Genomic DNA, 14,242 nt, shown 5'->3' with positions numbered 1-14,242 from the left:
TCTAAGTGCCTATGTCCGGTGTTCTATGTTATTCCGAGAGATCTCTAGTCTACTCAGTTACTTCCCGAACGATCACCCTTTGGCAGAAATTCAGAAGAAGGGATTCCCTACCGCTCAAGGAAATGATTGGGAACCCTACATGTCTCCAATGAAGAAACCAGTGGTTAAGAAGCTTAATACGTATTATCAAGCTTCTTAATGAGTATTCCTTTGGGAAAAACTCATGCTTAGAGGTACCCTCGTGTTCAGAAGAACACGAGTTGAAGATGAACATGTGTTCGGAAGAACACATGAACATGTGGGAGATTAGGCGAATGTTTCAGTCAAAGCGAAAAAGGAAAAAGCCAACTTTACGGGGGCTAGAGGCATTCGAAAATAACCAAAATGCATCGACAAGTGTTAGAACTCGAGAAATACCTGAAAAATTGAGAAAAATCTGCGATCAAATCCTTCAAATCTGCAGATTTCTGGCGATTTCTGGTTTCGAACGTCGCTTGAACAGGGAAAACGATTGAAGATGGGGGGAAAAAGTGATTTTCTCTCTCTCTCCATCCCCCGCCCTTTTATACTAAGTGCGGAATTCGAAGCGGTATTGAACCCCGGCCGTTGGATTGGAGCGGGAGATTGATGTGCCGTTCGATAGCTGACACCTGTCATGTCACAAAATGTGCTGTATCGCCACCCAGTAAGATCATGACACGTGGCGTTCTCCCAAACGGCGGTTACAGATGCATTAAATACAGATCAGAGGAATATACAGTGAGCCCAGGCAAGCTTTTTATTTTTGTTCGTCTTTCTTTAACTATTCAACGAGCCGCGATCCCCTCAGAGATACTTTTTGTAACGCCCCGAATTTTGGGTACGTTAAATAAGACATTTTATTATAAAAACGAAGTGAGTCTGGCTCATTATTACATCATAAACCTTACAAAAGTACTTTTATTCAAATAACGGAGGGAACTAGGGCTCCTATCTACTACTCCGCTTCTTCTTCCATCCTGGCTAGCTCCTCGGCTCCGAAGGCCTCCAAGGTGTGCATCTCACCCTGTTCATCTATGAGGTCTGACACATTATACCGGCGTCACCACCAATATAATATGTCAGGGTCACCAAAAGGTAACACCGTGAGCTACAACGCTCAATAGGAAATCCTTACCCACCAACCTTACAACAGTAAATCATTTACAACAACACTAGCAATCACGTATCCACATTCGTTAATCATCTATCGTTGGTGTCCAAGATTTCCGTGTTTCTCCTACGCGACCCATCGTAGACCGTGTCAACATTTTCACATACAAATCAACCCTTCAAAATCATTTGTTTAACTCACCCAACCTCGGTTCCGCCGCGCCGGGTTCCCGAGTATTCTCACAATGGTTCCGCCGCGCCGGGTTCCCATTGGCACACAATTGCATTGGCTCCGTACCGTGGATAACCAAGCCATTCCTCACCATGGTTCCACCGCTCTGGGTTCCCATGGGAACGCACACAACCTCACAATGGTTCCGTTATTCTGGATTCCTATTGGAACACACACACATCTCACATAATGCCACCAAAACCAGTCATTATGTCATTTCAAAAACATTTCCGTCCTCGGAATACATTTCCTTTCATTAACTACATCCTAGGTGCCATGTTTCTACTTTCTCGGTTCTCGTGTCTCGTTTACATGCAAAGACTCCGCGATAAGACAAAGTAAGCATGAATCATTCATTGTAATCTAACAAGATCATCCAACTCCAAACTACTTAGCATGCTTGAAACACCATGAGCGAACATAAATCATGCATTTCCAACATTTTCAACAAAAGATAACCTTATCTACTTTAGAAAGAATGATCAAAGTTTACTTCTTAATGACATTCTATTCTCCAACATACGATTTTATACAACACATAGAGTCGGTGGACTAGGATTCCTACCTTTCTTCTTGGCGGTGGTCGGCTACGGTGAATTGATCGTTGGTTTGTGATTCGGCGGCGTAACGGCTCCGGATTGCTTCGAAAGGAAGAGAGATGAACTTTTCTCTTTCCTAGAAACAACTTACTAACTATGCTAAGCTACTTTAGAGATCTAGAGGTGGTTTTGGAAGTGGTTTGGTGGTTTCTCTCAAGAACTCTCAAGAAACTCAAGAAAACTAGAACTTTTGAACTAAGAACACTTAGAAATTCTAGAGAGAAGTGAGAGCAAGAAGTGAAGGTGTGAGTTCAAGCTTGGAATGAGCTTCTATTTATAGGCAAGGCTCACCCTCTCCCTCCTCTTGGCCGGCCCCTCTCTCTCTCTATATCCCATTTTTTTTATTCCAAAAATCAAGCTTTCTTGGAAGATCGAAGGCTAGTCCTAGGCTTGCATGGCTAGGTTTAGTCCTTTGGATTTGATCTTGGAAGATTTGTGGAAGAAAATGAGAGTTTGTACAAGATTTTGTGTTAAACAATTGATAATTGTACAAAGTAGGACAATGGAGGTTAGATTTGTCAAAGATTGGAAGGATGAAGAAGATCATGATGGTTAAGGCATGGTACAACCCAAATCTTTCTTCTTTCTCTTCCTCTCTCTCTCCCTCCCTCTCTCTCTCTCGGCCAACTCTCTCTCTCTCTCTCGGCCCTCTCTTCTCTCTCTCTCTCTCTTGTACTAGTATATACACACACACACACACACACACACACACATATATATATATATTACAATGTACAAGAAAATAATAAACAATAGGTACTTTGGTACTTGAGTCAAGGAAACTTAAAAGCTAAGTTTTTCCTATTAAACTAGTTAATAAGCACATGTGTACTAAGTCAATATAAATATTCATACAAGTACATATATAATATATACATAGGTACTTATGAGATCTAGGAAGACCATCTTCCCAATAAATTAATCCAATTGGGTACAAAACCCCAATATAAAATAATATAGGAGTACTTAGAAAATCTTAGGGTTTTAAATCCCATAATAAAATATTGGTACATCATCACATGGGGATTTAGAAAATGATTTGTTTATGAAAACCGTAGTACTAGTTGGAAAGACTAACCTTATTACCCAATGGATAATAAAATCCCTAGTATTTATTATCCATTGGACAAAAGTAATAAGGAAGCTTTTATACTAAAATAATCAAAATGTCCTTTTAAACAATTATAAAATTCTATTTTTTATAAATATTAGTACTTGAACAAATCCATCAAGGAACACTTTTAATATAAAGAATGGAGTTTCTATTATCCAATGGATAAAAGTTCTCCTAACTTTTATTGTCCAATGGATAAAAATTCTCCTAACTTTTATTGTCCAATGGATAAAGAAGAAAAACAAATTAATAATTAATAAATTTTCAAGTCTAGGGTGTAAAAGGTTCACAAGGTTCAAAGATGGGCAAAAAGGTCCATCTATGGTTTAGGGAAATGTAACTAGGTGACTTCCTAGTTTGGTTTCACCAATAAGTTGGTTAGAAGCTAACTAGACTTGCTAAGTAGGGCTTAAAAGTCAAGAAACGATCTATGAAGGGCTAAAGTGTAATTACGACAAATTATGGGAATTTAAAAGGAAATATTAAAAGCAATCTAAGTAATTAAAAGAAAAATTCAAATATTTAACGAAATTTTTATTGACTGAAAATCAGGGCTGTTACACTTTTGTTCGGCCGTTTTATTCTAATTCTCCTTCACTTCCGAAGAAATGTAGAAGAAATAGAGGGGCTATTGTAGTAGGCCGAAATATCCGAGGAATAGACAAGTCCAAATGGGTCGCGCCTGCCTGAGCTCACCACTTAGTTGTCTCAGTTCATCTGTGGATTTACACGTGAGTTGGTATGATGGATGTGGCCATTTCTCGAAGGATAAGGAGGTCCTTATAATCTTCGCCGAACGTGGAATTATCCGAGGGGTATGAAGGTAAGGTCTCCTTCGGTAATTTGTTCAAATGTTCGGTGACAACTATGTTCGGATAGAGTTTCTATCGTTCGGTATCAAATTGGTTTAATTCACTCGGGAGTAAGTTTGTTCGGACATCGCTTCAGTGGAATCTTCTAGAAGCTTCCATTGATATTTGGGTTGTCATCTCTGACAATTGAAATGACATCTCTATATGATGTGACTTCTCTGACGCTGACAAACGCGACTCTGCAATCTACAGAGAAGTGATGTCTAGTAAATACGCTGACATGTGACGTCATCCGAACGCAGCACACCACGTGGGTTGCAAAGCCAGCTTGTGCAGCACTCAACATCTCTGACTATAAATACAAGACCATCCCCTCATGGGAAGGGGTCTAAGAAAAAAGGAAGGAAAAACATTTCTCTCTCTCTTTCTCTCTAGCTCAATCTTTCCATAACCTTCTTGCTAAACTTCTCGTTTCTCCACTTACTGACTAGTCCGTCGGAGTATCTTCCCGGAGGAACACCCCCCTCTGATTCTACAGGTACACAAAGATTTCAACAGTCCTACGGATTCCAGAAAAGGGGCTCGAGAAGGAAAGGCACGGTGAAATCAACCCCCCACAGCCTCCTCCACAGGTCACATAAAGGATTATGGGTGTTATTCAAGGCCTTGGTATGGAGATTGACTGAGTTGTTGCTGCTATGGCTATCTGCAATGATGTGACATCATCAAAACAAAAATGGATGGAGCCGAGCGAAGATTGTGCCATAACTTTTACCGCCGAAGATTTCAATGGAGTCCAGACTCTTCATACGGATGCTCTTGTTGTCACCATCACTATTGACAAATCCACTAGTCAACTGGTGCTTGTTGACCAGGGTAGTTTGGTTGAGGTAATGTTAACTCCACTTACAAATGCTTTGGGCTCATGCCGAACCAACTTCATACTACTCTCACACTAGTCGTCAGCTTCACAGGTGCTCATGTTTGGCCGCTCGGCTTGGTTACCTTACTTATGCACGCCAGTTCCCAAGTAATGGATGTCAAATTTGTAGTGGTTAACTCACTGAGCCCCTATAATATTATTCTCGATCGCGCTTAGCTACACGGTATGAAGACAGTCGCCTCCACCTTCCATTAAGTCGTAAAATTCGTAGGGTGAAACGATCGACCAGAATGCTTCCGTGGGGACCAACTCTAGTCAAAGAAATGCTATATCAGTACCGTCGTTAATAGCCCGAGCCTACTGGAGGTATAGTGTGTAAGGACAGCTGATATTCTAGTCCTTGAGGGCATTGGGATGCCCACCGAACAACGTTTGACTGAGGAACTTGTCAGAATGCTGATCACTAAGGATAAAAGCCGTTTCTTTCTTGTCAACAACTATTTAGAGGAATCCAAGCAAATAAACATGTTCAATTTCCTTAAGGAAAACATCGAGTTATTTGCTTGGACTCTTCGGGAAATGCTAGGCGTGGATTCATCATTCGCCTCTCATTTCGTCAATGTCAATCCGGCGAAAAGACCAGTGGTCCAAAAGGTTAGATGTTTGGCGGCCTTGCACGTAGATGTAATGATAGATCAATTGTTGAAGGCTGGGGTTTTCGAGAAATCATTTATCCCACCTAGCTTGCTAACTTAGTCATTGTGCCAAAGAAGAACGTCAAGTTGAGGGTCTGTGTTGACTACATAAGCCTCAATGACACTTGCCCTATGGATCATTTCCCTCTCCCTCGGATCAAACAAATGGTGGACGCAACCACCGGCTATGATCAATTGAGCTTCATGGATGCTTATTGAGGCTATCACCAGATCACCATGGCAAAGCAAGATCAAGAGAAGGCGGCATTCATCACTCCACGTGGGACGTTTTGCTATAATGTTGTCCCGTTACGCCTGAAGAATGCGGGGGGCTACTTATTAGAGGATGATCATTAAAATGTTCAAGAACAAGCTCGATAAAATGATGGAGGCTTACATCGACGATATGGTTGTCAAGAGCAAATTCAGATCAGATCATTTGGTGGACCTAGGACAGGTCTTTGCCTTTTTTTAAAAACACAAGCTTCATTTGAACGCTGAGAAGTGTGCGTTCGGGGTTGGCTCGGGGAAATTCCTCGGATACATGGTGAGTCGCCGAGGAATCGAGGCCGATCCGAAGGAACTTATAGCCGTGCAAAACCTTTGGGCTCTAATAACGATCAAAGAGGTGCAATGACTTACAATGATGGTGGCAACATTAAATCAGTTCATCTGACGATCGAGAGATCTTTGTTGACCCTTCTTCCAGGCGATCAAGACCAGTCAGTGTTGGTTTTATTGGACGAAGAAGTGTGAGATGGTTTTGCAATCTTTAAAAGAATATCTTTCCCATGCTCTACTCTTCGTCATGCCCGTTGGAGATGAGGATATCTACCTTTACCTTGTCGTTTTAAGCCATGCCACAAGCTCGGTTCTCATTCGGAAAGACGGAATGGAACATCTTTCGATCTTCTACTAGAGCAAGACCATGACGGATTCTCAAACAAGGTATCTACCTATGGAAAAGTTAGCGTTGGCCCTCGTTTCTACTAAAACGAATCTTTTGCCTTACTTCTAGTGCCATAGGATTGTGGTCCTTATAGAGTTTCTCCTCAAGGCCATCCTTTGGAAAACGGATTCGTCGAGCCGTGTATTAAAGTTCTTATGACGTCCAATACGAGCCCTGAACCTCAATCAAAGGATAGGCACTGTGTGGGCAGCGTGCTCGAAAAAAGAAGGACGGATCGATGAGCGCGCATTTTTTGGCAGACGAGCGCTCAATTCAGAGTCGCTACTTGGGTTTGAAGGTCCGACACCCAAGGAACAGAACTTAAAACGCTCGCTGCGCTGTTTGATTTGAAAAAGGTGAAGGCACCAGTCTGTCATAACCATATCTGGGTTCGGGAGCCAGGTTACGAGAGGGGAAGGATTTTAAGGCGCCCCTCTCGCGCAATCCGGAGATCAGTCTCTACTTAGGCATTTGCGAAAACATTTACGATTCTATTTAATTAATCAATTCTTTAGCCAATTAGGGGCGGGGCAACAGTTTAATGGCATTAAAGCTGTAACACGTTTGTAGGGAGGTATTCCCGAACAGGTGCAAAATGAGCCCGAGCACGGTCAACAAAGGGTCAACGCACTGTGGACGACTGATATGAGAAGTCAATGGTCCAGAGAGGTTGTACGATTCTCGGTACAATAACATGAGACGTTATTGGACCAGATATAAGGAAAGTGACATGTGATGCCACTGTTCAGATACATTGTTCGGCAAGAGAAAAGCCGAACAGAAGGAGAGCTCCTTAGAAAGGATATGGTCCAAATTGTTTCCTTAGGACCAGTTACATGTGAAGTAACTGGTCCAGACCATTTGTTCGGCTATGAGACAGCCGAACAAGGAAAGAGGTCCTGTCAGATGATGAAATAGAGGGAACATTCTGGAAGAGTCCAGAAACAGTGGTATTCCGTTAAGGAATAAGATCCCGAGAATATAGGGTCTGAGAAAGATACCCAATGAGAATGGGATGTTCGGTCAGTAATGGAAAAGACTCCTGAAACGACTCTTTTCCATAAATTGATAAAGGAAACGAGAATCCTTGATATCCTGGGTTTCCTATACGAGCTGGGAATCCTATGGCAATAGGGATGCTTGGGCACCAAGCATCCGAATGTCTATATAAACAGAGCAAGCCTAGAGGTAAAAGGTACGCAATACACTGCAATCTTATTGCTTTCCTACTGATAATTAGGGTTTGATCATTAGTACGAAATACTAACAAAGGCATCGGAGGGCCTTTGCCACGAGAGGCAAAGGTGCGCTCACTCCTTGTCTGTTTTGCAGGATAAGGGTTTCTCTGACGAATTAGGGTTACGTTCAAGAGGCACGTGGAGCCTCTGCATTCCAGTGCTGTTCAAAGCACTACTTGAATTTATCCACCTACAACGTTTGCAGGATGTGATAGATAGCATGGATGAACAGTTAGTATAGGATGAGAACAGACTGCTGTGGGAGTTTAAACAAACTGGGAAACCCCTATTTTGGAATGACGTGCGCAGGAAAAAATCAGCATGCACTGAACAAGTCACTGCATGCTGTTTACTCTTTCGCGCGCAACTCCAAGACACGCGCACGCCGGTGAGCTCAAACCCACAGCTCTTATTCTCAAACCCTCTGGGCTTTGGAAGGACCAGTGCACACCCAGGACAAACCAAGCAGTCTATATAGCAGTAGATAGGCAGTTCTAAGCAGTTTAAAGGCTAAAAGAGCCCTACAAATTGACAAAACACCCCATAATAGTGTGGGGACAAAATAATGGCCTAAAGCCAAGCTGCCCGTGCAAGGCCACTCACTGGTCAGAGGCGCTCTGGCGCGCGATGGTCGCGCTCAGGTGCGCGATGGTCTGAGCCCTTTAACCAGTGTTTGGTTTACACATTTTTGGGTTCTGAAACATGTCCAGAATGATCCCAATGGTACTCCATAACAGTAGAAATACAAATTAACTACAAACTAGCAGTTTGATCTAAGGAAAGTGGTAAACTGGTTTTTATCATGCTTAATAGTGATCTATATACAAAATAAAGCACAAAACTAGGGGTGGGTAACAGGTAATTTCGTGTCATTTTCGGGTTATGTATCAAAATCTTATTTATGAAATCCCAGAATATTTTTCAACTTATCAAATCTTTCGTGTTATGTTCGGGTCGTGTCGTATTCGGGTTATGTTGTCATGTCAAAAAGTCCTACTTTTTGCTAAATTTTTATTTTTTTTAGTTGACAGTTCATCAAATTAATGTCCAATTTATAAAATTACCCCAAAAAATGTTTATTTTTAGCTAAATTATATGAATTTATTTTGTTTTTCCTGTCAGGTATGCACACCCCTACACAAAAACAGTATGAAGCAATCCCCACGCGGAACAGCGCGCACAGACTGGGACAATCGCGCGCTGGTTCCTACCACAATGATTTTTGAAACCTTGCCAGCTTTAGAATCAGGACTGGAATTGATTACCAGCCTTGGCCCTGCCAACCCCCCTTAGGGATCAGAAGAGAAAACAGAACAAAGGTAAGCTATACCTTTGGTTTTTGAGTTTGAAAGGTGTTTAAGCTTGTAAAATGAGTGTATGAGAATGGCTAGAGTGATGAAGTATCAAGTGTGTTAGGGTTTGTGTGGCATTGTACTTGATTTTTGGTAACCCAAGGTGTAAACCTTTGAAAGAGCAACAATGGGGGTATAAATAGGGAGAGAATGAGGTAGGTGTAGGCTGCAAACAAAGGAGTTTAGCCAGTCCACGAGGCCTGGCTGAGGCTGCATTGGTGGCCAATTTTCCACCTGAAGAAAAGTTGGTGGGAACAGGCATTGGCGCTCCAGCGCGCCATGGAGTGAGTTTGGCGTGCGACAGAGTCAGTCTGGCGCGCGAGGGACTGTTGACAACCACCTGGGAGTTTGACCATCACGCGAAGGTTTGGCAGCAGCGCGCGTCAATTGGGTTTTTGGCCTTTTGAAGTGGCTTAAGATCAGGTTAGGTTCAAGGGCTTTTCAAATACTCAAAGCTCAAATACTCATCATTCCCGGGGTGTTCTTGATCTATTTCATCATTGGGGAATCAAAAACCGTAAGTAAACTAATCTGGAAGCCCAGATTGGGGTGTCTACAGTAGCTCCTCTTTGACGACACTTGAAGCACCATCGACTTGGTACAAGTAACGTCAATGATTTCTAGACACCGCTCAAGGCAATCCAGAGCAAAGCATACTAGCAAAATAGACAAGTAAACTTAAGGAACCTGATTGGTGGAATGGATGGGCGGTCCATTGCCGGGGATGGAAGTAGAAGTGGACGAGTGAATCACCACTTGTTGATCGAATTTGAACAGGACAGGTTGTCGCTGCAGATTTAGACGAGACAGGCCATCGTTGCTGGGGATCAAGCTATCCTACGCACAAAGCATTCCAACAAACACGGGTAGGTTGTGTTAGGCAGGTTGAATTCCATCTGTTGAGAATCAGAGCCAATCTTCTTATCAAAGACCATCCGAGACAAAGCAATAAGGCTGCTGGAAGATGCGCGTGAAGCTAGACTGAAGTAGAGGTAGTCGTTTGAGGCAGGCTGAGGCGGACTCTCCTGGGGAACAATTAGTTGCGGATGGGTGGACCATCAAACGATATTCTGATCGTCGTTAGGGCCAAAATGAATGAATTCTGATCGTCGTTGATGGATTGAAATGACGATATGGCTAACCGTCGTTGATGAAATGGCTGACCATCATTGAGGGATTAACTGTTGTTGAGGATTAATCAGACGATATGACTGATCGTCGTTGATGATGTGGCTGATCATCGTTGAGGGATTAACCGCTGTTGAGGATAAATCGGACGATATGACTGATCGTCGTTGATGATGTGGCTGACCATCGGGAATGACCGAGTCGGACGATATGGCTGACCGTCGTTGAAGATATGGCTGACCATTGGGAATGACAGAGTCGGACGATATGGCTGACCGTCGTTGATGATATGGCTAACCATCGGGAATGACTGAGTTAGACGATATGGCTGACCGTCGTTAAAGATATGGCTGACCGTCGGGAATGACTGAGTCGGACGATATGGCTGACCGTCATTGATGATATGGATGACCATGCTTTAGGATGATCGTGCCATTGATAATTGGACAGGATCAACTGTTGTTGATTTGGAGAGGGGAAGATCAGTGTGCAGAATGATTAAGCCGTTGAGAAATTTGACAGGACCGGCTGTCACTGAATTGGAGACGGGAAGATCAGTGTGCAGAATGATCAAGCGGTTGAGAAATTTGACAGGACTAGCTGTCGTTGATTTGATTCCACAAGGGATTTTATAGCATCCTTTGGTTTTTTGAGAGAGATTGCACCTACTTTCAACAATTGACATACACAATATGCAAAGATGTATACTAACAAAATGCACAAATTGAGAATGGAGACCCTAGCTAAGGGCGACTCATAGAAGGACAATGATGCTTAAGGACTATCACTGAGCCCCAGTACTTTACTGCCTTTTGCTTCTGAGATGCACACCCAGGATAATAGATATTGAGTGGGCTGGCGTGCCCAATTGACATTTAGTAGCGGCATTGGACTTGAGTGCCCATTCTTTGGTGCTTGGACAGATGTGCCCTATAGATGCTTTGCTTGGCTTTGGGCTGACGTGCCCTTGCTGCTTCAAGATTCTATAGCTTGTGGGTTGCAGATACCAGGGTAGCAATGTAAAAATTGCATTTTTCAATTTATTGACATGTAAACCATCTGCTAATATCTAATTTGCAATGACAAGTGAACTGAGTCAACTCACAGACACACATATATGTACGACCTCGCCTAGCTCAAACGAAAAGGGAGAAAGAGCCCCAGGATACAACGCGGACCCTTAGACACATGAAAAATAATGGAATTTTGGGTATTAACGTGCAAAAACTCAAATATCCCCTAGACAGGTGAAACTGACACTTGCGTAAGGTCAAATAGATGTACAATGACCTGTACAAATAGACAAAACTGGGAAAAGCATCCCGAAACAACAATGGATTGAAAGACTGAAAAAAATGTCACAAAGATGAACAAAAGACGCAAATGAAGACACATATAGGCCCGAACTGAAACCGACACCCCTGTGTAGTCACATTAGATCCACATGACCTGCATAGCATGACAAAACTTGGCAAAAGCCCCTTAAATGACATTCGAAGGCAGTAGCTAACTACTATTAATTGTTGCTCAAATTGAAGCAGCACGAGCAGGTTTGAGGCCGACACGCATCATATTGAACGAGCGCGCATGAGTATCGAACTAGCGCGTGTGACTGCAAAGCTGTTGCAGGTGCTCAAATTAGACTTCGCTGAACTTAGAACAAACTGTGAGCCATTAGGCCTTACCAGCATTTCGTTCTGTTTTTTATACTTAAAATCTTTTAAGGCTTTTCCTCAGCTTTGAAATTGAAGTAGTAGTTTGCAATAAAATTGAAAGATGAAGGGTTTCCCCCTTTTGCACAGACGAAACTTGTCTTCTTCTCGACCACGGCAATGCACCAAAGCCTTGGATCAAATTGATAGATTGTGACCGAGTCTCAAAGAGAGACTGCCTACGTATCCCACATTCTGGGGAATCAGGTCAAAATGTAGTTCAGGCTAAGGTTCACTCGTGTGTTTTATCTCTCCTTTTATGCTCTAACTTTTGCCTAGAACCGCCCATTCAGGTTTTCGGTCTAGCGAGCTTTTAAATATTGCCTATGTACTTTTGCCTAGACCGCTTTCATAGGTTCTCGGTCTAGTAGACTTGCTCTAACTTTTGCTTAGAACTGCCCACCCTTGGAATTTTCAGCCCAACGAGCTTCTCTTAGGGAAAAGGCTTTTGAATTGATCCATGCCGACCAATGTATTGAATTGTTGCCATCCAGGTCGAAGATTTTTGGCTGCAGCCCCAGATAAAATAGCTTTGATAGCATAGGGTCCAGAGTGCTTCAGCCGAAATGCCTTGGTTCGGGCCATTTTGAATTTTCTAACTTGTGCTTGGCGGAACGTTGTTCCTGCAAACTTGAACATGGTATGAGGCGCTGGACCTTCTGAGCTTTGCATTACATGATTTGGCATTCGGTAGCAAAGGGATTTGATGTTCCTTTATCTCGAGATCAACGCTGAGCGCGTCTTTGTGAGACCATGCCAAGATGTCGATAAACTTTTCGAGCCTGTCTGACCGGGCGCAATGCTCCTCTGGGGATAATGTTGACCCAATTTGAACCATTCGGAGGTCTACCCATCTTTCAAGTTTATTTGAAACTCCTATTTTAAATAATAGGCTGAGCATGCCTTTCGTCTTCCCTTTCGGCGAGGGAACACATTTCCTTGGGAATGATCCCATTGAAATCTATCCCTTCCTCGTCAAGGTCGACACAGTTTATTCAAAAGCCAGCAAAGTACTTAAAAGCAAGATAATGCATATCATAAGAAAGCCTCTCAAGGTTACCAAGTACAGCAAAAGATTTGAATAGAAGCTACGACATGAAGGGCCAAGAGGCACAACCTCCGACTTAGAGCTAGATTTAGACAACTTGACAGACACTGTGTCAGACTCAAACTCAAAAGTGTCAATGCAAAATAGACGCGAAAAATGCAATTTTAAAAGCTACCCTTGGCTTCCTCACAGAGAGGTAGGATCTAGAGCACGTTTGGCCCAAGCAAAAGCACTGCGGCTCCCCCAACTTCTTCGACCAAACCTACTTAGTGCTCCCTTGAACAAATGACCTCAGCCCGTCAGTCCGCTCCTTTGTAAACTCCTCATTACTGTCAATCCAGGTGTCGGCAGTGAAGATCTCAATTGCCCAACCTATAGCCATCATGTTAATCTCCGATTTGAACGGGATGAATACGATTGGTTTGGGTTGGCTTTTTGGGATGATTTAGTGGTTAGGGTTGAATATGGTGGAGCTTGAATTGATTTGAGTGGAGATGGTGGATATCTGACCAACCAGAGGGTCAGAGTGGTGTTGAGGCAAGGAGTTGGAGATGACATTGGGCTTTGGTGGAACTTGAACCGTGCCATTGTCAATGAGATCTTGAATCTCATGTTGAAGACGGAAGCACGCGTCAGTGGGATGGCCAGGCATTTGGTGGAAGGCACAGAAGAGGTGAGACTTGTAACCAGAAAGTAGTACTTTTGGTGGGGAAGTTGGGGTCAAAGGTTTGAGATACCCAGACTTGACAAGTTTTTCCATCACTGCAGACAGAGGTGCCTCGAAGACAGAGAAACTCCGAGGTTGGTTTTGGCGGGTTTTGGTACTGGGATGACGGTCGGTAGAACCTTTGCTAGTTACGTCATCAAAAGACTGCACTCTTTTGCCTTTGAGGTTGATTTCATCACCGTGCATGTCTTCCATTTCGGCATTGGCTTTAAAGAAGGATCCAACATCCTTTTTCGGGCAAGTTCTGGCCTCATGGAATTCAGCTGGGTCTTTGAACATGTCTCTTAAGCACAGGTTGATTCTGACCGCTGGAGGGTGGTAGGCTTGAGAAGATTCTTTGGCTAGCCCCATATCTGGTTGTGGGACTATGGAGGTAAAGAGACTAACCAGCCCTTGGACCATGACCATTTGTTTGTCCATTTCTGGCTCATTTTCTCTACAGCCTTCTTCAGCTCAGCCAGCTCTATTTGTGCTGCCATTCTAGATTGATGAACGAGGAAGGTGGTATGACCTTTGGAAGCGAAGGTGTAACAGCTCCAACAGACGTTCCCAAGTAGGTTTGGTTCTTCTTTGTGATACTCTCTTGTTCGGTACAATGGTTCCAAACTAGATAGTAAAGTAA

The sequence above is a fragment of the Rhododendron vialii genome, chromosome 3a, assembly GCF_030253575.1.
Source record: "Rhododendron vialii isolate Sample 1 chromosome 3a, ASM3025357v1".
Classification (NCBI taxonomy): Eukaryota; Viridiplantae; Streptophyta; class Magnoliopsida; order Ericales; family Ericaceae; genus Rhododendron; species Rhododendron vialii.
This window is presented reverse-complemented; position numbering follows the sequence as displayed.